Source organism: Ranitomeya variabilis, chromosome 8, assembly GCF_051348905.1.
Source record: "Ranitomeya variabilis isolate aRanVar5 chromosome 8, aRanVar5.hap1, whole genome shotgun sequence".
Taxonomy (NCBI): domain Eukaryota; kingdom Metazoa; phylum Chordata; class Amphibia; order Anura; family Dendrobatidae; genus Ranitomeya; species Ranitomeya variabilis.
The window spans coordinates 168321592-168345882 of record NC_135239.1 but is presented as its reverse complement, the minus strand read 5'-3'; the positions used below and the strand labels follow the sequence as shown (position 1 = coordinate 168345882).

Genomic DNA, 24291 nt, shown 5'->3' with positions numbered 1-24291 from the left:
ATGTGTGCAAACTGTAAAGCGCTGCGGAATATGTTAGCGCTATATAAAGATTATTATTTAATTAAATATATATTTTTTCAAATATATATGAGTCAATCGCTGTTAGCGGCATTTAAATTGCAAAAACTGCCAGAGTGTACGTACATAGTTGTATCCAACAGCCCCCAAAGATGCAATTGTATGCCGGAGGGTTACGATGGCAGCCTGGGGTGGTCTGCTGAAAAATGGCAGTTAACTATATACTGTAGTATTATGATGTTACCGCATACAGTATCAGTGTGCAAGTGATCACAGTTTCAACTTGGTGAAAATGGACTAAAAAATAAAGTAACATTTTTAAAAAAGTTTTAAAAATGAAAAAGTATACAGTATATAAAAAACAAAAGTTGAAATCACTTTCCTTTTACCATTAAAAAAAAGTTGGTAATGCTTTGTCTGTAAATGTCCAATCTATGTAGCTATAAAATTATTTTAACCATACAATAAACGACACAAAAGAAAAAGTTGAACGGCTTTTTTTTCTCTTACTCTGCAATCTGCACAATGCAAAATATAAAATGATCAAAATGTCACATGCATGCCAAAATGGTATCAATAAAAATGGAAGCGTAGCATGCAAAAAACAAGCCCTCACGCAGTTCCATTGATGGAAAAATAAAAAGAAAGATATATGTCTGAGATAAAAGTGACACAAACCAATTTTTTTTTACAAGGCTTTGATTTTATTTGTAGATTCCAGAATGTTAAAAAAAGAACCTTATACATTTGGTATTGTCATACTCCTACTGACCTGGATAGTCGTACTGACCATTTTTACAGCAAACAAAGCATAAAACAACAATGTTGGAATTACATTTTTTTCCGCCATTTTACCACACTTGGATTTATTTTCACGTTTGTCAGTAAATTACATATTAAAGTGAATTGTGTCATTCAAAACTACAATTCAGGTCACAAAAATGAGGTCCTCATATGGGTATGTGGACCAAAAAGAAAATTATGGCTCTCGGAAGAAGGTAAGTAAAAAATGGAAAGCTCCAAAAACAGAAAATGTTACTTTCGAAAAGGGGTTCATTTCAGTATTGTTTCTCTCTTTTGAGTGCTGGGATAATTAATGATTTTGGTCTCCATTTTGTATACCATCACATATTGGAAGATTGTTTTTGTCTTCATTTTTTATATTTACTTCTCAAATAGGTTACTGATATTTTATGCATTAAGGCAAATGCAGATTTTTTAATATTTGAGTAGATTTTAATTGCACTGGAATACTCTCTATTTTACAGGCAAGGACATGGCTGCAAGGAAGATTGCGCATAAATCAAGCTTGTATTAGATACAGAGAGAGATTCAATTACTGCAATAGCATAGCCACTGGGGGGCAGAGGGGGCGGTCGCCCTGGTCGCCACACTCTGAGGGGCCTGCCTGGAGCTATGCCACGGTAACTGTATCAGCCTGCGCAGCACGCAGATACAGTTACATTCTGTGGCAGAGCAGGAAAAATCGATCTCCTTGTTATACCACCCAGCTTCTATGGTGCCCTGGAGCAGGCTGAAGGGCCCAGTGCCAACAGTACCCCCTCCATCATCGCAAGTTCAACTGTATCAGCTAGATATCGATATTCTACTATACAGAGTTTGCCTATGGGGAGTGCATTATACTATATAGAGTTTGCCTATGGGGAGTGAATTAGACCTTGGACATGAGTAGAACTGGTGGGCCGGAGCACATGTGGAACAAAGTAAGTGCAGGGGATGGAAGAATTTGTCAGGAAAAATCAGGTCTGTCCGAAGGACAGGGAGAGTGAGGAGATGCCACTCTGTGTGAACTGTGCTGCTGATTTGTTGGATGCTTTACTGTTAATTAAAGTTCAACTGTTGGATAAAGACCTCTTCTCTGAAGTGATTTGCAGAGCCTATGTGATAGCAGCCGTAAGGAATTTGACAGAACTTGAGAGTGTTCTGTGATGCATGTTACACATGCTGTACAAGGAACTGTATTTAACTTTTCATGACCAAGGTGCCGGGGTGCTCACTGACTGTTGCTTAGTGGACTTACCCATGGCTGCCACCCCATGCCACCTTGTTACAAGCTGAAGATTGCAGCCCACAGCTGTCAATTTTGCCAACGCTGGTTATCAAAAATATAGGAGACCCAACATCATTTTTGTTTATTATTTATTTATTTAAAGCACAGATGCTGAATACTCCCATCAGCGGCGCCTGCTCTCACTGTTTTCAGCAACATCAGGCGTAGGCTGATGGGAGTAGTACTCCCTCATCAGCCGACATGTGTGACTAGAGGTAAATTTTTTACCACTGGTCACAGCTGCTCTCTCACGTTGTGATATGACAGTATGGGAACTACAGCTCTCTGACCAATGGTAATGATCTTACAGTCAATCAGAGCCCATGTTTTTAATGCTGTTATGCAGATGACCGAAAGGCAAACAATGAATGTTCGGGCTCCCCATTCTTCTGAATGGGGTCAGGGTTCAGGTTCAGGTACCACTCTTGTACCCGAGCCAAACTTTTTTTTAGATGTTCGTCCGAACCTGCAAAATCTGAACATCCAGGGGTTCACCCATCACTAGTTACGACCAAGAAAAATTTGCATATTAGTGTCATTAAATAAAAGAGCTGTATCTATGGAACCATATACGGGATTTAAGGAAAAAAAAATCTGAATATTCAGGGGAGCAGTAGGAATAAAAATAAGTGAAGATAGAAAACGTTTGATGTGGTGACTTGTCCTCTTAAAGCAACATTTTAGAAAAGATCTGTCCAAAGTTCCTCCGGAACTAGATGAGAAACTCATAAAGTCATAAAGAAAGTGAGTACTGAAAGTTACTGCTGCAAAATTTAGTCTTATAAGCTATAGATTTGTGGGGTGTTGTTATGATCTGGTGGCCTAAGAGCAGCATGAGACGTACTCTGGAGAAGGTGGTACCTGTACTGACCGCAGACCCTGAACTTAACACCGCAACTAGAAGTAGCCGTGGAATGTACCTAGCGCTCCCTAGACATCTCGACACAGCCGGAGGACTAATTACCCCTAGAGATAGAAAAGGGAAATCTATCTTGCCTCAGAGAAAATCCCCAAAGGATAGACAGCCCCCCACAAATATTGACTGTGAGAGGAGAGGGAAAAAACATACACAGACTGAAATCAGAATTTAGCAAAGGAGGCCACTTCTAGCTAAATAGAAAGGATAGGACAGAGTACTATGCGGTCAGTATTAAAACACTAGAAAATATCCACCACAGAAAATACAAAATCTCCACAGCTAACTAAAGATATGGAGGGTATATCTGCATCTCCAGAGATACCAGCTTGGCTAAACAAATCCTTATACAGACCAAGCTGGACAAGACAAAAACATGGAAAAGAACTGAACAATAAGGCCACAGCATGTGGACAGCAAAAAATCAAGGCCAGAACTTATCTTTGTTGAAATGAACTGCAAAGCAGGAGAGACCAGGCAGAGATGTGAATCCTCCAGGAACAATGGACAACTGGCACTGACTAAAGGGTGAAGCAAGACTAAATAGCCCAGTCACAATTGCAAAAAGTGAACACACCTGATAAATGCTGCGGTTCAGAGACAGCAGCGCTACCACTTACAACCACCGGAGGGAGCCCAAGAGCAGAATTCACAACAGTACCCCCCCCCTTAAGGAGGGGTCACCGAACCCTCACCAGAGCCCCCAGGCCGATCCGGACGAGCCAAATGAAAGGCACGAACCAAATCATCAGCATGAACATCGGAGGCAACAACCCAAGAATGATCCTCCTGGCCATAACCCTTCCATTTGACAAGATACTGAAGCTTCTGCCTCAAAAAACGAGAATCCAAAATCTTCTCAACCACATACTCCAACTGCCCATCAATAAACACCGGGGCAGGAGGATCAACAGAGGGAACAACGGGCACCCCATATTTCCGCAACAAAGATCTATGAAAAACATTATGGATGGAAAAAGAGGCTGGAAGGGCCAAACAAAAAGACACTGGATTGATAATCTCAGAAATCCTATAAGGGGGGCCAATAAACCGAGGCTTAAACTTAGGGGAAGAAACCTTCATAGGGACATGACGGGAAGACAACCAGACCAAATCCCCAACCTGAAGCCGGGAACCAACACACCGATGACGGTTAGCAAAACGCTGAGCCCCCTCCTGAGACAACACCAAATTGTCAACAACATGAGCCCAAATTTGCTGCAACCTGTCAACCACAGGGTCCACCCCAGGACAATCAGAAGGCTCAACCTGCCCCGAAGAAAAACGAGGATGAAAACCAGTTACAAAAGAAGGGTGAAACCAAGGTAGCAGAACTAGCCCGGTTATTAAGGGCAAACTCGGCCAATGGCAAGAAAGCCACCCAATCATCCTGATCAGCAGACACAAAGCATCTCAAATAAGTTTCCAAAGTCTGATTAGTTCGCTCGGTTTGGCCATTTGTCTGAGGATGAAATACGGAAGAAAAAGACAAATCAATGCCCAGCCTAGCACAAAAGGCCCGCCAAAACCTAGAAACAAACTGGGAACCTCTATCGGACACAATATAGTCCGGAATGACATGCAAACGAACCACATGCTGAAAAAACAACAGAACCAAATCAGAAGAGGAAGGCAACTTAGGCAAAGGTACCAAATGAACCATCTTAGAAAACCGGTCACAAACCACCCAGATAACTGACATCCTCTGGGAAACCAGAAGATCCGAAATAAAATCCATAGAAATATGCGTCCAAGGCCTCTCAGGGACCGGCAAAGGCAAAAGCAACCCACTAGCGCGGGAACAGCAAGGCTTGGCCCGCGCACAAGTCCCACAGGACTGCACAAAAGAACGCACATCCCGTGACAAAGAAGGCCACCAAAAGGACCTACCAACCACATCTCTGGTACCAAAAATCCCAGGATGACCAGCTAACACAGAACAATGAACCTCCGAAATCACTTTACTAGTCCATCTGTCAGGAACAAACAATTTCCCCACTGGACAGCGGTCAGGTTTATCAGCCTGAAATTCCTGAAGAACCCGTCGTAAATCAGGGGAGATGGCAGAAAGAATCACCCCTTCCTTCAGAATACCGACCGGCTCAAGGACCCCAGGAGAATCAGGCAAAAAGCTCCTAGAGAGGGCATCAGCCTTAACATTCTTAGAACCCGGAAGATACGAGACCACAAAATAAAAACGGGAGAAAAACAGGGACCATCGGGCCTGTCTAGGATTCAAAATACAAAATCTCCACAGCTAACTAAAGATATGGAGGGTATATCTGCATCTCCAGAGATACCAGCTTGGCTAAACAAATCCTTATACAGACCAAGCTGGACAAGACAAAAACATGGAAAAGAACTGAACAATAAGGCCACAGCATGTGGACAAGAAAAAATCAAGGCCAGAACTTATCTTTGCTGAAATGAACTGCAAAGCAGGAGAGACCAGGCAGAGATGTGAATCCTCCAGGAACAATGGACAACTGGCACTGACTAAAGGGTGAAGCAAGACTAAATAGCCCAGTCACAATTGCAAAAAGTGAACACACCTGATAAATGCTGCGATTCAGAGACAGCAGCGCTACCACTTACAACCACCGGAGGGAGCCCAAGAGCAGAATTCACAACAGGGTGTTCTTCATTTTTCACGAACTTCTGCTTTTAGGTCTAGTAATTGTTAATTAATTAAAGACCCGGTCTAATTTGTCATGTGTTGTGCATCTCAGGTTGTAGTTACCCAATTTTAAGACTTTTTAAGGACACAATCTTTTTGCATTATGTATCGATACGTAAACCCATAGAATTTTAAGAGGGTGCGCTTAGTTTTTTTCATCGATGTAAAAGTTACTATTAACATGGGGGACATTTTACTTCAAAGTCCAGGTAATTGCTTTAACGGTGAGCAGAGCTGTGAGCACAGAGGCTGGACAGACTCATGTGGTATCGCTATGGCAGTAGTATACTATATCTTTTACACTCCATGTGCTGCCCCAATGTACTGCCATCTAGCTCTGTAATACATCATCCTATATATAGATGGTATTTTTATGTCTCCCAGTAAAATACTCTGTATGCCTCCATATAAAACCAGAGGCGTGGGGAGGTTCAGTACTGACATACAGAAGTGACACCATATTTGATATACTCGTTGGGAAAGTTTCAGAACAGATTTTTCCCACATATAATCCAGATGTACTACAGGGCTTTTCAAAAAAGATACGTCAATGAATACCTACGAGAGGTGCCTGAAGGATATGTCTTTTTTGCATATAGTATTTCATACTCATTAAACCACATTAACACATTTAGAAATTTTCCCAGCATTTATGCTGAATGTGTTGTTGTGAATTGTTGGTATGAATTAGATAGCTGTGGGTGGCAAAAGATAAAAAATGACAAATCAAGTTTCGGTTTTGTACAGTTTAGTTCAAAAATATGTTAGGATCTGGTAAGAATGAAAACTACTGTATTCTTGCAGACACCCTATCTTGCAGACACCCTAGCTTGCTTCAAATAGATTTTCAAAGAATTTTAAAGGTGGTTCACAATTTATTTCAAGAATTGCATTATTTTTTTCAAAGCGCCATAAATGCATACTTCTTAATATACAGACTAAGCCCACCATCAAGATTCTTTCTTGTACTTGAGTCTTTTTTTTATCTCCAACTGCTCCTCTGTGAATCCAGCTTCACAGCTGGACAGGCAGTCTAATTCTTACACTGTTAAAATGACTCTTACCTACTGCACACTGCTTCTCCTCAGTGCTGCAGACACCTTCTTCTTTCTCCTGTGTGTTCCTGATTAGCACCACCTCTGTGCGCTAGTGACTCGGAGTTGTGCTGGAAGCTGGGTGACTAATGAATGTTTAATATAGCACAGGCTTCCACCACAGTTATTTGGCAGATCATTATCATCATCATCATCGCTTGGAATACACAGGTTTAAAATTCTTCTGTGCGCTGTTTCGTCCTGTATACAACTCTACCTGACCAATTTTATCTTCTGCCATCTACATTATTGCTGCATGTGTGTTTTTACATCATTGCGCGTTTCTAGTAGATCGCAACAGTTTTTCTCTTGCACTCCACTCTGTTCTACTTCTTACCACTCCACTTGAAATAACATTCCACAGACGAGTTGAGACAAGCAGGGCTGACCTATGTTTTATACCTGCTGCAGATAGATCAATGATGCAAAACTGCAAATGCCATTCTGTTGATGCATATGGCGACAGATCTTCTGCCATATGCTTCGTCAAAGCGACATTTGCAGTTTTGCATCATTGATCTGTTTGCAGTAGATATAAAACATAGCTCAGCCCTGCTTGTCTCAACTCTTGTGTGCCTTGTTAGTTTAATTTTCATAGTGAAGGCAAAACAAAGCAGAGTGCAGGACTGTTGAGCTCTGCAAAAAACAGCTAACAAAGCAATTATGTAAAAACACATATGCAACTGTATTGATGTAGATGGCAGGACAAAATCTTTCAAGCAGACGAGTACAGGTCCATACAGTGCAGAGAGGAATAGTGTGTATTCTCAATGTAGAATACTCCCAGTGGTCAGTGGTGGAAGTTCAGCAGACCCAATGTACAGCTGAGGGAGACTCCAATGCTCAGCTAGAAGCAGTTGAGCTTCAAAAGCACCGATCCACTGAAACTGGACATTAATGAGAGCCTGGAGTGGCATCCTCAGGTGGTGATAAGCGCAAAACTAGGCAGATTTAACAATGAGCCATATTGGCAAACATTATTAACTATTTGTATAGATTATTATAAGACTACATTGTGATTTAGAATCTTGTAATTCGGATACATGGAAACCAGAGACAGCTTCAGGTTTATGCGGGCTGCTGGATGACAGTCACAGTGGGTCACTTTTTTCTGGATACCATTTGTTGAAATAGTGCAGTGGACCATACAATCGTAAGTTGAAAAAATTGTTTTTGTTATAAAGTTGACAGATGCCACAGTATGATTTTTCATTTCCTCTTGCAACTGGCCCAAGCCAATGTCATGAGTGCTCATCCAGTGGCGAGAGAACTGAATAGCAATTGACTAAACAAATTTTTGGTTTTTATGCTTTAGTTTTTCTTTCAGTCCTTTAAGAGACATATTTTTCTTTCAATCGACATACCTGCGTGACAGCTGTTTTATGCCTGCCAAGTTGTAGTTTTGAAAGAAACAATTTGCTCTAGCATATAATGTCCTTAAACATGCGAACAGAAATCCAAATGGTGTTAACCCTTTATCTACCAATGCCCTTTTTTTTCGGACGCCTAATCTTTTGCTTCTAGCAACTAAGATTTTATAATTTTTATAATTAGGTCCAATTAATGAATGTTTTCAAAACAGGAAATCATGTTATTGTCATTTTTAATTGAATATTGGGACGCCCTTTTCTGAAAAATCCGTACTTGTAAAAATGTAGCAAATTATGTTTCTGATTCTTTAGGACCCAAAATCATTAAAAATCTGTCATTTGAAAAAAATAAATAAATGAAAATTGTTAATTTGGCAAGTAATGGGTTAAATAGTGATGAGCGAATATACTCGTTACACGAGATTTCTCTAGCACGCTCGGGGGTCCTCCGAGTATTTTTTAGTGCTCGGAGATTTAGTTTTTCTTGCCGCAGCTGAATGATTTACATCTGATAGCCAGCATAAGTACATGTGGGGATTCCCTAGCAACCAGGCAACCCCCACATGTACTTATGCTGGCTAACAGATGTAAATCATTCAGCTGCGGCAAGAAAAACTAAATCCCTAGTGTTAAATAGTAAAAAAAAAAAATGATTCCTCTAATCTTATACCTCCTTGAATCTGTGATCCTTTTCAAACAGGACAATATGCTGAAATATTTTAGTATGGGAAAGATCTATTCACTTAAAGAGTTGCCTGGGATGTTACTTTGATGACCTATACTTAGGATAGGTCATCAGTATCTGATCAGTGGTGATGGTGCAACACCCAGCACTCCCAGAGATCAGCGGTTCCCAGTGCCGGAAAGGTGCTCAGTTGTGAAGTTGTACAGGCACAATGGGCCACACACTTGCCCGGGTTTGCCATGCTCAGGCTGGTAGAATAAAATATTAAAATAAAAAAGTACTCACACACTCTATGGTCCTTCAGGAAAAGCTCTAAAGAAATGCTGCAAATAATGAACATGTGCACTGCACTGTAAAAACGACTTGCTGTGCATATGTTCTGTCTTTTGAGCTTCTTTCATCGCTCCAGATTTCCAAGGCTGCTAAACAATTCAAAGAAGTGACCTAAGCAGTTCTATTGCTTCTGCAAAAAACGGCCAAGAATACGCTTTAGAAAAATACAGCAAGCATTTTCCTGAAGAATCTTCTGCTTGAAAAACTTGTCGGATTTGCCAAAATTTAAAAAACGCTGTGTGCATCCATCAGGTGTATCCTTACAAATATATTTTCCCTTACAAGAACTGCTGTCAAAATACAATAAGATTCAGTATGTGACAATTTTTTTCCTGTATGAATTTGATACATTCATGGAAGCCCCTCTAAATATGTTTCATTTCAATGGGCTATTCTTTCACAATTAGAACTAAAGTAATTTTGTCTTTAATAATTAGGTCAAGATTTATTTTTATTTTTAGCCCAGACACATCATTTTTGCATTAAAGTTATTTGAGTAAGAACCATGGTCATGTAGTAGTTGCAAATCAGTAGCGAGTAGTTACACTTTCTCGGCCAACACTATGGATAACAGACCCGTGACGGAGCTTTGTCTTGGCTTGTCACTTCTCACTTATTTGAAATAAACCCAAAGTCTTGTCAACCTGTACAATTTTTTCTGTAATTGGCACCATGGTGTTCACTGGGTGCCACTAAGAGATGATGGAGGTGAAAACATCAAGTCTTTTGGGTTCTAAAGCCTGACAGCTATATTGTGCTCATGGCCATTGTTAGATCTAACTTTGAACATGGTGACAAACTACTATATAAATGAGAAATTGTGAAAAGTCAAACAGATACTTATGTCTCGGCAAATACATCTTCTGCAGATCTTATGTCATAATGGTGCTCTACAAATAAAAGGTTAAAAAAACCTACAAGAAACACAATAAACAAAAAATCCTGCTGTAACTAAATAAGTAAAAAGCAAAAGTGCATCTAAATAACTCAGGGTTCTTAGTAATACTGTTTTTGATCAAAAATAGCATAAAAGTCATCCCACCATCGTCAAGGTGGTCCCAGATCAGGACGGTCCTACACTGTCTAATATTAAAAACCTTACCATGTGTCTGAGTTGACCTCAATGTGTGAATAAGGGCAGACAAAAGAAGGACCGGTGCTGATCTATGGACACCAGTCTGGGGAAGCCTTCAAGTGAAATTTTCAGCTCAGGATAGGGAGGCCACACCCCGGCTTGCACCGAATGCAAAAATACAAAGAAAAAACAAAAAAATTGAGCTTGGATTAAGTTGGTATACATGCTGCACATAAATAAAAAGTTAAGCAGATAAAAGTGCGATAAGTGCAAAGCTTTCCTCTTGAACGTCTACTATAATGTGGTGGAATTTTCTCCCGTTTCTTGGTCTTCTCTTTCATCTGACCATTCCTTTGTTGCTTTTTGATTATGGATGGTGGCTGAGGTACCTTTATTTGCTGACATCTGTTCAAATGAATTGCTTTGTTTTCAGTTTTGGCCATGTAATGCCACGGGGAATAATTGAGGGCAAGTAAATCGTCCAAGCTGTATGTGCCAGCCGAGCAGTGCCAGTCTCTCGCAAGGGTAGAAACAGCTTGTAAAATGCGGTTTAATTGATTTTACAAAACATTTCACCAGATGGCACATATCCAAAGCCATTAGCAGCAGTCTGGGCACCTGTCTAATGCAGAGACTGGATTAGTTAACCTGTCTTGAGCTCTAAGATTATTTTAAAAGGATACTAATAGTTGGAAACTAATTCATTGCATACTGGAAGCAAAAAACAGTAGTAATGGACCTTTTTTCAACAGTAGGACTAACGCTGCACCAATCATACAAGCATATACACAGGACACATGCCACAAATGTGGCACACACACGCACACCTTACACTGCACATAAGACACATGCTATAAGTGCTGGATATAGGCTATTTCTACATAGGAAGTATACTGTAAATACACACCTCGCTCCATCTGCAGTCCTGCTTTCTAACCTCAGACCTCTACCACCAAAATATAATATAAGCCAATCACTCTCCTTCACCCACCTGCTTCTTTCTCTGCTTATTCTCACTGCTGGCGACACATCCTCCCAATTCTGCCCCCCCCGCCTCATTCATCACTAATCCTCACCCCTATCTTCCTCACACTATGAGAAACTATCGCAACCCCTCACACTTAAAATCTGTGCCACTGACACCCACCCCCCTGCTTCCTCTCTCTGGGGCACTTTGGAATGCCTGCTCTGTCTGCAACAAGCTCCACATGGTCTATGATCTCTTCACTTCCCGCAACCTTTCCTTTCTGGCCCTCACTGAGACCTGGCTGATGCCCCCTGACACGGCCTCCCCTGCTGCACTGAGTTATGGTGGCCTCCAATTTACCCACACTCCTCGCTCTGGCAACAGACATGGTGGAGGAGTGGGTATCCTTCTTTCTAAAAACTGTTCCTTCAACCCTATCCAACCCCCACCCTCCCTTATCCTCCCTTCTTTGGAGGTTCACTCCGTCCGTATCTACGCTCCCTCCAATCTCCAAATGGCTGTCATATACCGACCACCGGGCTCAGCCACTGCCTTCATCGACCAATTCTCCACCTGGCTCCTTCACTTTCTCTCTGCTGACATCCCCACCATCATCATGGGTGACTTTAATATCCCTACTGACACCCGCCAGCCAGCAGCCTCCAAGCTCCTGGCCCTTACTTCATCCTTTGGACTCACTCAGTGGTCCTCCACAGCCACCCACACAGACGGACATACACTAGACCTCATCTTCACCCGCCTCTGTTCATTATCTAACCTCACAACCTCTCCCTTCCCCCTATCTGACCACCATCTACTCACCTTCTCATCCTTGTCCTCCTCACCCGCCCCCCATGTCCAGCCATTACCACATCCTCGCAGAAAGCTCGCACATCTAGACATTCACAGACTCTCAGACTCTCTTCTACCTCTGTCCTCCATATCTTCACTCCACGGCACGGACAGCGCCACCGCTTTTTATAACTCCACCCTCACATCAGCCATAGACTCAGTCACCCCTCTCATGCATGGCACAGTGCGATGTACCAATAGGCAACCTTGGCATAACAATCTCACAAAAAAACTTTGACAAGCATCCAGGGTTGCGGAGCGGCGTTGGAAGAAAACACGCCTGCCAGACGACTTCACTGCTTTCAAACAAGCTACATTTGACTTCAAATTAACCCTCACCTCTGCTAAACAGACCTATTTCACTAACCTTGTATCTTCACTATCCTACAACCCAAAACAACTGTTCAGCACATTTACCTCCCTCTTCCGCCCACCACTGCCACTTCCAACTCCCCTCATCTCTTCCAAGGACTTTGCCACCTACTTCAAAAACAAGATCGACCAAACAAGGCAAACCCTAACTGTTCCACCACCCCAACCACTCCATATACCAGACCTCTGCCCTTCCCTAATAACCTCCCTCTCCAACATCACTGAAGGAGAGCTTACTCGCCTCTTTTCCAAATCGCACATCACCACCTGTGCACTTGATCCCATGTCCTTGCCCTGTCCTTCAAACCGCACGTCCAAACGCTTGCCACCTCCTGTCGCCTCCAACTCAAAAATATTGCCAGAATCCATCCCTTCCTCAGCCTACAATCTACCAAAACTCTTGTGCATGCCCTCATCATTTCCCACCTCGACTACTGCAACACCCTCCTCTGTCGCCTCCTCGCTAACTCTCTTACACCACTCTAGTCTGTCCTTAACTCTGCTGCCCGGCTAATCCACCTCTCTCCTCGCTACTCCCCTGCTTCACCCCTCTGCAAATTTCTCCACTGGCTCCCAATTCCCCAACTAATCCAGTTCAAACTACTAACACTGATCTACAAAGCCATCCACAACCTGTCCCCTCCCTATATCTCTGAACTAATCTCCCAATACCTTCCCTCACGTAATCTCCGATCCTCCCAAGACCTCCTACTCTCCTCCACACTTATTCATTCCTCACACAACTGCATCCAAGATTTCTCCCAAATATCCCCCATCCTCTGGAATTCCATGCCTCAACACGTCCGACTATCCACCACCCTCGGATCCTTCAGACGGAACCTGAAAACCCATCTCTTCAAGAAAGCCTACAGCCTGCAATAACCATTCTGCCGCCTCGCCATCGCCAGAGCAGCTGCCTCACCACCGCCAGAGCTGCAGCACCTCTGACCTTCTGTCTCTTCCCCACTATCCCACAGAATGTAAGTCCGCAAGGACAGGGTCCTCTCTCCCCTCTGTACCAGTCTGTCACTGTAAACGTGTTTACTGTAAATTATATCTGTAACTCTGTTTGTAACCCCTTTTTCATGTACAGCACCATGGAATTAATGGTGCTATATAAATAAACAATAATAATAATAATAATAATACTACTACTACACACTATTTCAAATACATGCATGCAATAAATGTTGCACATATACCATCTAAACACAGGTCAAATACTGCACACATCAATCATACAAAAAAAACTTGGTGCACACACCACTCACACATGCATATATGAAAACATGTCTGTACAATACACAAGATTTCTGGCACTGAACTTTCTCAGATGCACCTGCGGCGCCCCAGGGTCCTGGTCGTCGCAGTGGTATTGCTTTCCTCTCGTGGAGAGTGATATTACATTTGGAGGCAAAGAAGGATAACCGCATCCAGGTATCACAAACATGCAACACATTTCACACTCCAGGCCACCAGGGGGAGCTCTTGCTTCTATTTATTAGGTCACTCCCCACATAGGTAAAACTGGTCGCCTGTAGGGAAAGTTAGTTGCTTGCTGAGCTCAGCTCAGTTAGTTGGTCCCTGACAGGGGTAGGATCCTGTCAGTGAATGAAGGAGAAAGGAGACAGAGCTGTGCATGCCCTCAGAGCTGCAGCTCCTAGGAAGAGACACACAGAAGGCAGAACTGTATTGCAGCGTGCGTGAAGGAAGTCGTAGCAAAGGAGAGGATACCAGAAGGGAACCAGCCCTACACAGGTTACCTCCTTCTGAGGTGCAGAAGCCCGGTAGCCGGAACACCGAGGGAGTAAGGACCTTTATGCTTTGCTCCAGAGACTGGCAGGACAGCTAATTGCAAGTTACCTGTCTGCCCTTCACCCAGGAGGCACAGTGGCAACCTTTGGAGGCCGGGGCGTGCTAGAGTCCCTATAAACAGCCTCAAGCCACCAGTCATACGGGTTTGTCCTATCCTATATGGGGGACAGAGAGAAAGACATTACATCTGTGAGGACCTTATGTGAAGCCTTAGGCAGTAAGGGACTACACCACTACAGCATAAGGGAAGGCTACTGATTTCCACCTGGACAAGGGGACTTTGGACTTGTCTCCAAACCGGCCAGACTCTGCCTGCCCTGTGATCTGGTGCCCTGGACTATGGATGCTGAAGTCTTCAGTAAAGGTAAAGAGACTGCAACCTTGTGTCCTCGTTCTTCACTGCGCCTCTCACCATCCACCATCTACACACCGGGAAGCCCTGGGGACATACTTCACCTGTGGGAAGGTATACCATCTAGCTGCCATAACATCACCCCAGCGGACCCCTTAAAGCAGCGTCGGTCATCCTGACCGAATACCACAGGTGGCGTCACAAACATAAACTCTATCCCTTTAAAGACCTTTCCCTTTTACAGTGACGTCCCAGGGCCACGGACTGGGTCAGCCTCCGTGACATCCCCCTGTGAACCGCAGGACCCGGTACCGAGTACCCCACGGCCCCATGGAGGTGATCCACACCACTTACCATTCCATGTTATTACTCCTCTAAGGCAATGCATCACCAGGTTTTTGCTACCCCAACTCAGAGCAGCATGATGTGGGGACAAAGACCCTGATTCCAGCAATGTATCACTTGCTTTACTGGGTGCTGCAGGGCTCATTCCCACTTGCGATGCAATTGGATGATTGCAATCCGATAAAAAAATCGCATTGCACTCATCCCAATCTTTATGGTGCAGCTCTAATCTGCGATTATTTTCTCATGCTGATTGCACCCAAGAAATGGATAGCACGTCTATGGATGCATGTGAAACATTGCACCAAGTGCAGTGCAATTCCTGACGACGTCGGCAGCAGAGGAGACAAAAAAATGACTTTCTCCATCTCCTCCACATCTGTGCTCTGATTCTCACATGCTAGAAGATCGGAACACAGGGCACGGACACTCGGATCACGCCCACAGCAGAGCAGGAGTCGAGGGTCATTTGCATATCACAGCCGATGCCTTAGAGTGATAATAGCAGATACCATGTATTTGTGATGTTTTACATGTGTTAATAAATCTCAAAGAACAGTAAATATATGGATTGTATAGTATCTGTTTTTAGGAGTGTGATAATATTATACTGGAATTTCAATGATTAATTCATTACATTGGGAGGACAGTAAGCAATTAACCTGATGTGCCCAGTCCTATAAATTGTTTGTCGCCTAGTGAGATTTTATTTACATTATACATTTTTCCATAATACTCTAAAAACTTACAGAGGACCCATCAGGACCTTAAAAGGGTTCTCTGACAATGAGATAAAATGGCGTCCCTGATATAATTCAAATTCAGCCCATCAAGTTCATATGTCAGCATGGGCTGCTGGCTGAAGACATACAGTTCCTGAGATGTGTGCCTCAAATGAAAAGAGCTACAGAAGCACGGCTGTGATATGTGAAGAAATATTTCTTCCTTGCTGTGCACAATCTTCAGCTTCATCCTCCTCAATGTTTATTTGCTTTCCATTTTCACTCAGTCACTCTCTGTGCTATAAAGCTGTTAGGCTGACAAAAGAGGAAGATGAAGCTGAAGATCTTCTCACTGAGCACAATGTGAGCTAAAACATATTGCTTCACATATTGCAGCCATGCTCCTGCCTGCCGGTGAGGAATGTGCGATACATCTCTTGTCCATTAAGACACATGTCTCAAGAGCTTTACATCTTCAGTCTGCAGACCACATTTGCAATGACTAGGATGGGCTGAAGTTTGAATTATGTCAGGGGTTCCATTTTATATCATTCTTGGAGAACCCCTTTAATATACTAACCAGAGCACACAGCAGCAACAAAGAGCATACTTTGGGGAATCATTTGGAACAAATATACATTACTTTGATGGTTATTATTTTTTATGTAAAATAACTAATATTTCAATTTTCCTGCCATAATGCTGTAGGGAAATTGAGAACAGTTTGAACAAAGTATCTCTTTCCAAGAGACAGGCTTGGCATTCTTATATCAGGAACATTATGAGTTTTTTGAGCTTTTCCTTGTTAAGCAGCATTAATTCACTTTCCTCGTGAACCAACTCACCTTATGACGCAGTAACTAAGATACCACAATATGCTTTCCTTATAAAATAGCCATATAATGGTTATAAATGTGGTAGGTTCAGATTAATTTATCAAAATAGATTATATTTACTGATAGAGTTTAATATTTCGTGAAACCAAGTGATAACCCTTCATCAATTTTATGCCCCTCTGGAGTCTTGTGGGATCTCAAGAGCTTTAAGAAAACAATGCTCTAATTTTGTCATGTCAGTAAAGAAATATGACGGCTTCTTAGGCTGCCGTCACACTAGCAGTATTTGGTCAGTATTTTACACCAGTATTTGTAAGCCAAAACCAGGAGTGGAACAAATAGAGGAAAAGTATAACAGAAACATATGCACCACTTCTGTATTTATCACCCACCCGCTTCTTTTAACCTCTACAGATTCCAAAGATCCAAAGTGATTAAAAGAAGTGAGCTGACTAATCTTCTGTCCGCTTGGAAGCTGTTCACTTGTTTATCTAAAACAATTTAAATATAAAGTAAAAAGGCATTTCAGAACAAAAGATGCTGGCATGTTCTGAAGTATATTCCACCTGAGAAACTTACCAGGTTTGCAGAGGTCGTGTCCACAAACCCTAAAAAGGACACATACCTTTTCGATAGTATAATGAGTATGAGGGCCTTAACTATTAAGGCCAAAATTGCCAATATCAACAATTTCAGCTCTGACTGATAATCATCAGGGGAGATAAGGATTTGGCATGTCTGATTTCATACTGCAAAGCCTTTTGTTACCTAGGATATAAGTTGCCATCAGAGATGTGCGACAGTGGCTTTCTGAAAGACAACACAGGAGTGCTGTGCCTTTATGAATGGCAGAGTTGGGCAAGATAGCTGCCAGCTGAATGATTGGACAGTTATCAAAAGTGTATGGGGGCTTTAGTCAAATACTTGTTTAACTGACATACATAGCCTAGTTCAGATGGCTGTTTGTCCATGTGTACAATGTACAGCACACTGACCATATAGAGATCTGGTATAAAATCTAATAAATTAAAGATTAGTACATCTGCATTAATTAAGCATTAGAACCACCATCAATCCAAGAATGCATTACCGGAAACCACCATCAGTACATAGACACCAAAAACATAATCAGTACATGAATACAGCACCAGAACCATCATTAGTACAGGAGTTAACATAGGAGAAACAAGAGTCAAACAATAGCTGAACAAAAGAAATACCATAAAAATAGTTTATTGGAAATATAGAATCCACTAAAAGATCATCATAAATAATGGTACAATAGTTGTAATTAGTGACTAAATACAAGGTGCGACTAATATTCTAGGTTCACTGGGCGGAACATTCAATGACATATAGTTGCGGTACTTTGTAACCTATAACCTCTATGCACATGCATATCAGTACTTGGTTCCGATGTGCATTAGGTATATGTATTCCAGTGATGCACCATCACCTACTAAACAGCACATCGTGCCCCAATATCCCGCAATACTAAACATGTATATAATATTATAAGGGAATTATTTACCCATAGAAGTTTGTAATGGTCCGTCCAGGTCCTGGATATGTGCCCCGACGAGCGTTTCACGTTGGTATGTGACCGCTTCCTCAGGGGGTGTGGCTAATAGGGATCACCGTCCATCCTATATAGTGACTAGATCCGGTCATGTGACATTTAAATTAGTGACCGGTGCGCTAACGTGAACCGCAGAGAGACGCCGTCACTAGCTTCCAAGCCTCCCTCCCAGCAAGAGGTCCCCATCACGTGAGCGGGTCGGCGCCACGCCACGCCACTCTCTGGATGTTGTATGGTAGTGGGATTGGGCTGTGATGCATTAAGATTATGCATGCTACGATACATTTCTGCGCAGTAACCATTTAACACTTACTTCACTTTATATAATATTCTTCTGTATGGATACTTTCTTCATTTGCACAAAGCACTTGCCACTTTATGCGCTGATATACGTCGTTCGCTGTTCCTGGCCTGTCTCTTAGTGACGGTTCCCTGTTGCGTGGTGTGGGCGTGGCGCCGACCCGCTCACGTGATGGGGACCTCTTGCTGGGAGGGAGGCTTGGAAGCTAGTGACGGCGTCTCTCTGCGGTTCACGTTAGCGCACCGGTCACTAATTTAAACGTCACATGACCGGATCTAGTCACTATATAGGATGGATGGTGATCCCTATTAGCCACACCCCCTGAGGAAGCGGTCACATACCAACGCGAAACGCGCGTCGGGGCACATATCCAGGACCTGGATGGACTATTACAAACTTCTATGGGTAAATAATTCCCTTATAATATTATATACATGTTTAGTATTGCGGGATATTGGGGCACGATGTGCTGTTTAGTAGGTGATGGTGCATCACTGGAATACATATACCTAATGCACATCGGAACCAAGTACTGATATGCATGTGCATAGAGGTTATAGGTTACAAAGTACCGCAACTATATGTCATTGAATGTTCCGCCCAGTGAACCTGGAATATTAGTCGCACCTTGTATTTAGTCACTAATTACAACTATTGTACCATTATTTATGATGATCTTTTAGTGGATTCTATATTTCCAATGTACTATTTTTATGGTATTTCTTTTGTTCAGCTATTGTTTATCTCTTGTTTCTCCTATGTTAAGTCTATGCTATTGAGTCGCTGCACATGATAATTTACTGACGTCCCTTGTTTATATATTTGTACAGGAGTATATCACCAGAGCCATAAACAGTACAGAAATACAGCATCACATCCACCATCAGTACATGAATGCAGCACTACAACCTCCAACAGTACAGAAATAGATCAGCAGATTCACCATCAGTACATGAATACAGTGCCAGAAACATGTTCAGTACATGAATAGAACATCAAGCTTAGTACAATGATCGAATGCAATGTTAGGCCAGCCCCTGGCATACACAATTGTACCATATGAAACTGCAACTTCCAGTATGTCTATGTCCTTAACAGCGGTAAGGAGGGTATGGGGGTTGTTGGTATAGAAAATAACTAATTTGTGAGAAGAGAAGGTGCAGTTGTAATGAAAATTATTATATCCCACCATTACAGATTAGGTTTATTAGCAATATTGCAAGTATTGCAATATTACAAACTATTTAGTGATTACAATAAACTAATAAAACAAGAACAATCTAAACAGCTCAACGCACAGAATATAATAAGTGGTTTCTCCAAAAAACAAAATGCTACTTATGTGACAATATTCCAATAGAGCTAATAATGTCTTCTGAAGCAGCATTTGATGTCATCACATGCCTGTATCAACAGATAACGACAACTGGTAAATGGCCCAAGGATTGGAAATGATCAGTGCTTATTACTGTTCCAAAGAAGGGATATACTACCAACTGTAGAAACTATCGGACTATTACGATCATACAGTGGGGAAAAAAGTATTTAGTCAGCCTCCAATTGTGCAAGTTATCTCACTTAACAAGATGCGAGAAGCCTGTAATTGACATCATAGGTAGACCACAACTACGAGAGTCAAAATGAGAAAACAAATCCAGAAAATCACCTTCTCTGATTTGGCAAGATTTGTTTTGCCAAAATATGGTGGAAAATAAGAATTTGGCCATTAACAAAAGTTCATCTCAATATTTTGTTATATATCCTTTGTTGGCAATGACAGAGGTCAAACGTTTTCTGTAAGTCTTCACAAGGTTGGCACACACTGTTGGTGGTATGGTTGGCCCACTCCTCCATGCAGATCTCCTCTAGAGCAGTGATGTTTTGGGCCTGTCGCTCAATCTCTCCCTTAATGAAACACGCATTCCAGCAGTGCTGAGTGAATTCCCCACCTCTGTACTGCGCAGCCAAGGCTCACCACAATCAGGCAGTGTTAAAATGAATATGCCTTGGAGATCACAGTCACACAGCTCTAGAATTGTGGCCAGCAATCCAAGCAGAGTTAGAGCACTGGCTGTCTCCACTGAACCTGGAGCTAGGGAAGGCTATATGCCATAACGGTGCAAACCTGGTGGTGGCCCTATGTCGGTGGCAACCTCACACACGTGCCTTGCATGGCTCATCTCTTCAACCTGGTGGTACAGCAATTTGTCTGCCACTATCCCAGGCTGGATGTACTGCTGCAGAAAGCACGATCGCTGTGTGCTCATTTCCGATGATTGTACCCTGAAGGTCATTGACTTGCATTGCTACAGAGATCTTTTGGCCTACCAATGCTCTGACACAGTGTAATTCCACTCTGCACATGTTGCAGCGACTGCGGCAGCAAGCGATGAGCACTGATGCAGTATGTCCTTTTGCATAGCCTGGGCCAACACAGTACAGACGTGATGCAAATCACGCTTGCAGAGTGGCTCTGCACCCGTCTACACAGTTTCAAAATGGCTACTAAGATGGTTAGCGCTGATGATACCACCTTCAGCATTGCTATTCTGGTCATCTACATGGTCATCTACATGCTGGAGCACACTTAGAATAGTCTGCGTGAGGAGGTGGTGGTGGAGCGCCCCCAGACGCAGGGCCGCGGGGTACTCGGTACCGGGCCTCTCTGTCTCGGCTCTGGGGTTGTCATGGTGGCTAGACCCAGTCCGTGACCCTGCTAAGGGGCGTCCAATGAAAGATGTGATGATGGTGCGTGGTGCAGGTCGCAATGAATAACGAGGACACAGGGTTGCAGTCTCTTTACCTCTTTACTGAAGGCTTCAGGATCCTCAATCCAGAGTACTGCTAACAGGGCTGGCTGAGACCGGCTGGTCCGAAGGCACATCCAGAGTTCCCTTTGCAGGTGGAAATCAGTGCCTACCTTCTAGCGCCTGTGTGTTGTAGTACCTCCCTGCTGAGCACCACAGGATAGTCCTCACAACTGTTGTGTCTGTTTCTGATGTTCTTCTTTCTCACAACTCGTATCTATTCTGATGTTCTTCTCCGTCCCCCAGATGATATGGATAGGACGCACCCGTATGACGGGTAGGCCTGGAGTTCTTCCGGGACCCTAGCGTCGCCCCTCTCCCACAATTGCCCCCTATGTCTGCTTAGGTGATTTAGGTGAGACAGCCAACCTAAAATTAACTGTCCTGCCGCTGTTTGAAGTATTGCTTGGAGCCTAATACTTCCTCGGCGTTCCGGCCACCGGCTACGCGCCTCAGTAGGATGTTGCCTTGATCTTACGGCACGACTCCTACTGACATTATCTCCTTTTGCTGCAATCTCGTTTCTCACTTCTCCACAGTAAACCTCGCTTCTTTTCCTTTCTTAGGATGCCACCGCATTCGAGTGCAGGCGCGGCTCCGTAACGTTCTGTTCTGTTCGCTAGGCCACTGTCAGGATCCCACCCCTGACAGAGACCCCCCTGAATCTTCCCCTGCAACACCCCCTGCCACAGGATGTTGCCTGGATCCAACCCAGTCAGCTTCTGACTAACTTCCTATCCAGCCCCCAGTTTTACCAGATTGTGAGGAGTGGCCTAATAAATAGAACCCTTTGCTCCCCCTGGTGGCCAGAATGTGAAGTGTAAAGTGTGACTGTGATACCTGGTCAGGTGAACTCCTTAAGTGCCATCAGACGTACCATCACTCCCCTTAGCGGCGGAGCGTCGGTACTGCAACGACCAGGACTCTGGGGCACTGCAGTGGTCCCAGAAGAAAAGGTGGAAGCAGAGTAGGATGTGGAAGGGATAACAATATCTGTAAGATCTTGTCTGTCGTTGCAGAGGTGGGTGCCATGAGAATGTGGATTACAGCGATCGAGGGGGCTCATGATACTAAATAAACTATTGATGCCACTTTAGTGGTGTGTGACAATATTTTTTTTTTAAATGTGGAGACTCCAAGCTTGTTCTTCATCTGGTGGGTTGCCTGTAGTTCTGTCAGTGGCATCAGCGGTTTGGTATTTCTTTGGGTCCAGTGGCCCCTTGTAAAAGGAGGGTGCTGTTATGCCTCAGGATGCAGTCCACCAGTCTTGCATTTGACTGCCAGCATCTCTATCTGCTGAGCCACTGGAGATCCAGTTGCTGTCCTTGTGCTGATTACCCTTTGTCTTTTGTCAACTCCTTTCTTACAGCAGGTGCTTTCCATTTGCTATTTGGCCTATCTTATCACTATGCAGGTGCTTCTATTTAAACCTCACTGCTTCCTGTGTTCTCTGCTGGTGATACCTTACAACTACCCAGTTTGGTCATGAAGGAGTAGGCCTTATTTGTGCCAGTTAGTTGATGTTAACTCTAGGCGTTATCTGGGTGGTTTTGGTTACATGTGTATTTCCATATGCTCTCCAATTTTGTTCCTGTTCCCTGGTTTTCCACTTTGTTGTTTCATATCATGTGTGTTTTTGTATGATTGCAGTTTCCTTTCTTCCCCTGTGTGTCTGGGTTGCGCTATCCATTTCACATCAGTCTCATTTCTCCCTAGGTGGGGAAGGGAATAGTTTCAGTGTGAATTCAGGAGCATAATAAGGTTGGAGATCCAGGCCTTTCTACCTTCAAGAGTATCACTAAGACTCACTGAGCATATTCGCACATCACTATTAACCATTGTCAGCCCTTGTACCTCTGGCATTTGTAATGTTGTCAAAATATGGTGTAAGCTTAATGGAATATATGTGCTGTTAGTATAGTTTGTCCATGATTATCCATTTTATTGTATGAAAACACTTGTGTATCTGGTACTGTAATTGCCGGAGAACTCCAACCAAGTTTTTTTTGATGATGTAGACGACTTAAACACATTTGGTGCTCATTTCTAAAATATAGTGTTGCTATGAAAGTGCCAGTTTAACTGGCTATTCTTTTAAAAGCAAAAATCAATACTATATAAAAGGTAGGTGTTACACAGTTCTGTTGAAATAACAGAGATTGGCACCAAGGGTACAAGGAGTTCCTTAGACTATGGAGCAATACTTCGATAAAATGAGAAATAACAGTAAATAGCATTTATTGATTTAAGTCTTTGCCAGTGAAAACAATCGCGTATGTCGCCGACTCGTGTTTTACGTTGACTGGTTATAAAGTGGTGAGTATGATGTTGTATTGATTTTGGAGGCATGTATAGTTTAGATAAATACTAATCTCTGATCCCTATTTCTTTTTATAGCTTTTCTGAAAATAATGCACAATTCTTGTCTCAGTCAAATCATATTTTCTTACTTTGCAGAAAATACTTTCTACGAGCCTTTACTTCAACCATTTACAGCCCTTTTACAGAAACCAAAGTTCAGGTCCCTAGTGACTTCTATGGGGTTAGGGTCCAAGTTTGTGTAATATTTTGGTACCCAAATCGAACTTTTGACTAAAGTTTGTTCGAACCCGACAAACCCAAACATCCACAGCTCAGCTCATCACTACTATTTCAGCTGATAAATCAGATCTTAACTTTTTCACTTACTGAAGTTTAGGTACCTTATCCTCCACCTATGATTGTTAGCCTGTTAAATGCCAATGTCGATCTCTGACAGCAGCATTTAACTTGCGGCGACAAGCACACATGAGCTTACTTTGGCCCTTCGGCGTGCCCATGACAAGACCGCAGGTCATCGATGGGTTGTCATGACTGCTGGGGGTCAGCTGATGCCCCCGTGACTGTCATTACGGAACTCTTTTTAAACTGTGCCTGTGACAGAGCTTCAAAAAGAGACTGTGAATTCTGCTATATTCAGCGATGCTGATGAAAACTCATATCTATCCCAAAATGAAACTAATAAAAACAGTGTCTCGCTCCGCAATAAAATAAACTATCATTCAAAAATATAGGGGCTGTGATGCACATTATACCTGGACTGTGGGAACATCATATTATATAGG

The 24291-nt window shown here is 42.8% G+C and overlaps 1 protein-coding gene across 6 annotated transcripts in view; it reads right to left on the bottom strand.

Annotated features, from left to right (window-relative positions):
- Nucleotides 1–24291, bottom strand: part of GRAP2 (GRB2 related adaptor protein 2) — a 378673-nt gene that overhangs the window by 246179 nt on the left and 108203 nt on the right. Inside the window, exon 1 of one of the 6 annotated variants that reach the window (XM_077278044.1) lies at nucleotides 6747–6845. The exons of 4 other annotated variants lie outside the window; for them this stretch is intronic. The gene's annotated coding sequence lies outside the window, so the exon portion shown is untranslated. Of the gene's footprint in view, nucleotides 1–6746; nucleotides 6846–24291 lie in introns of those variants that run through there. One more of the 6 variants, XM_077278042.1, reaches the window with a different exon arrangement.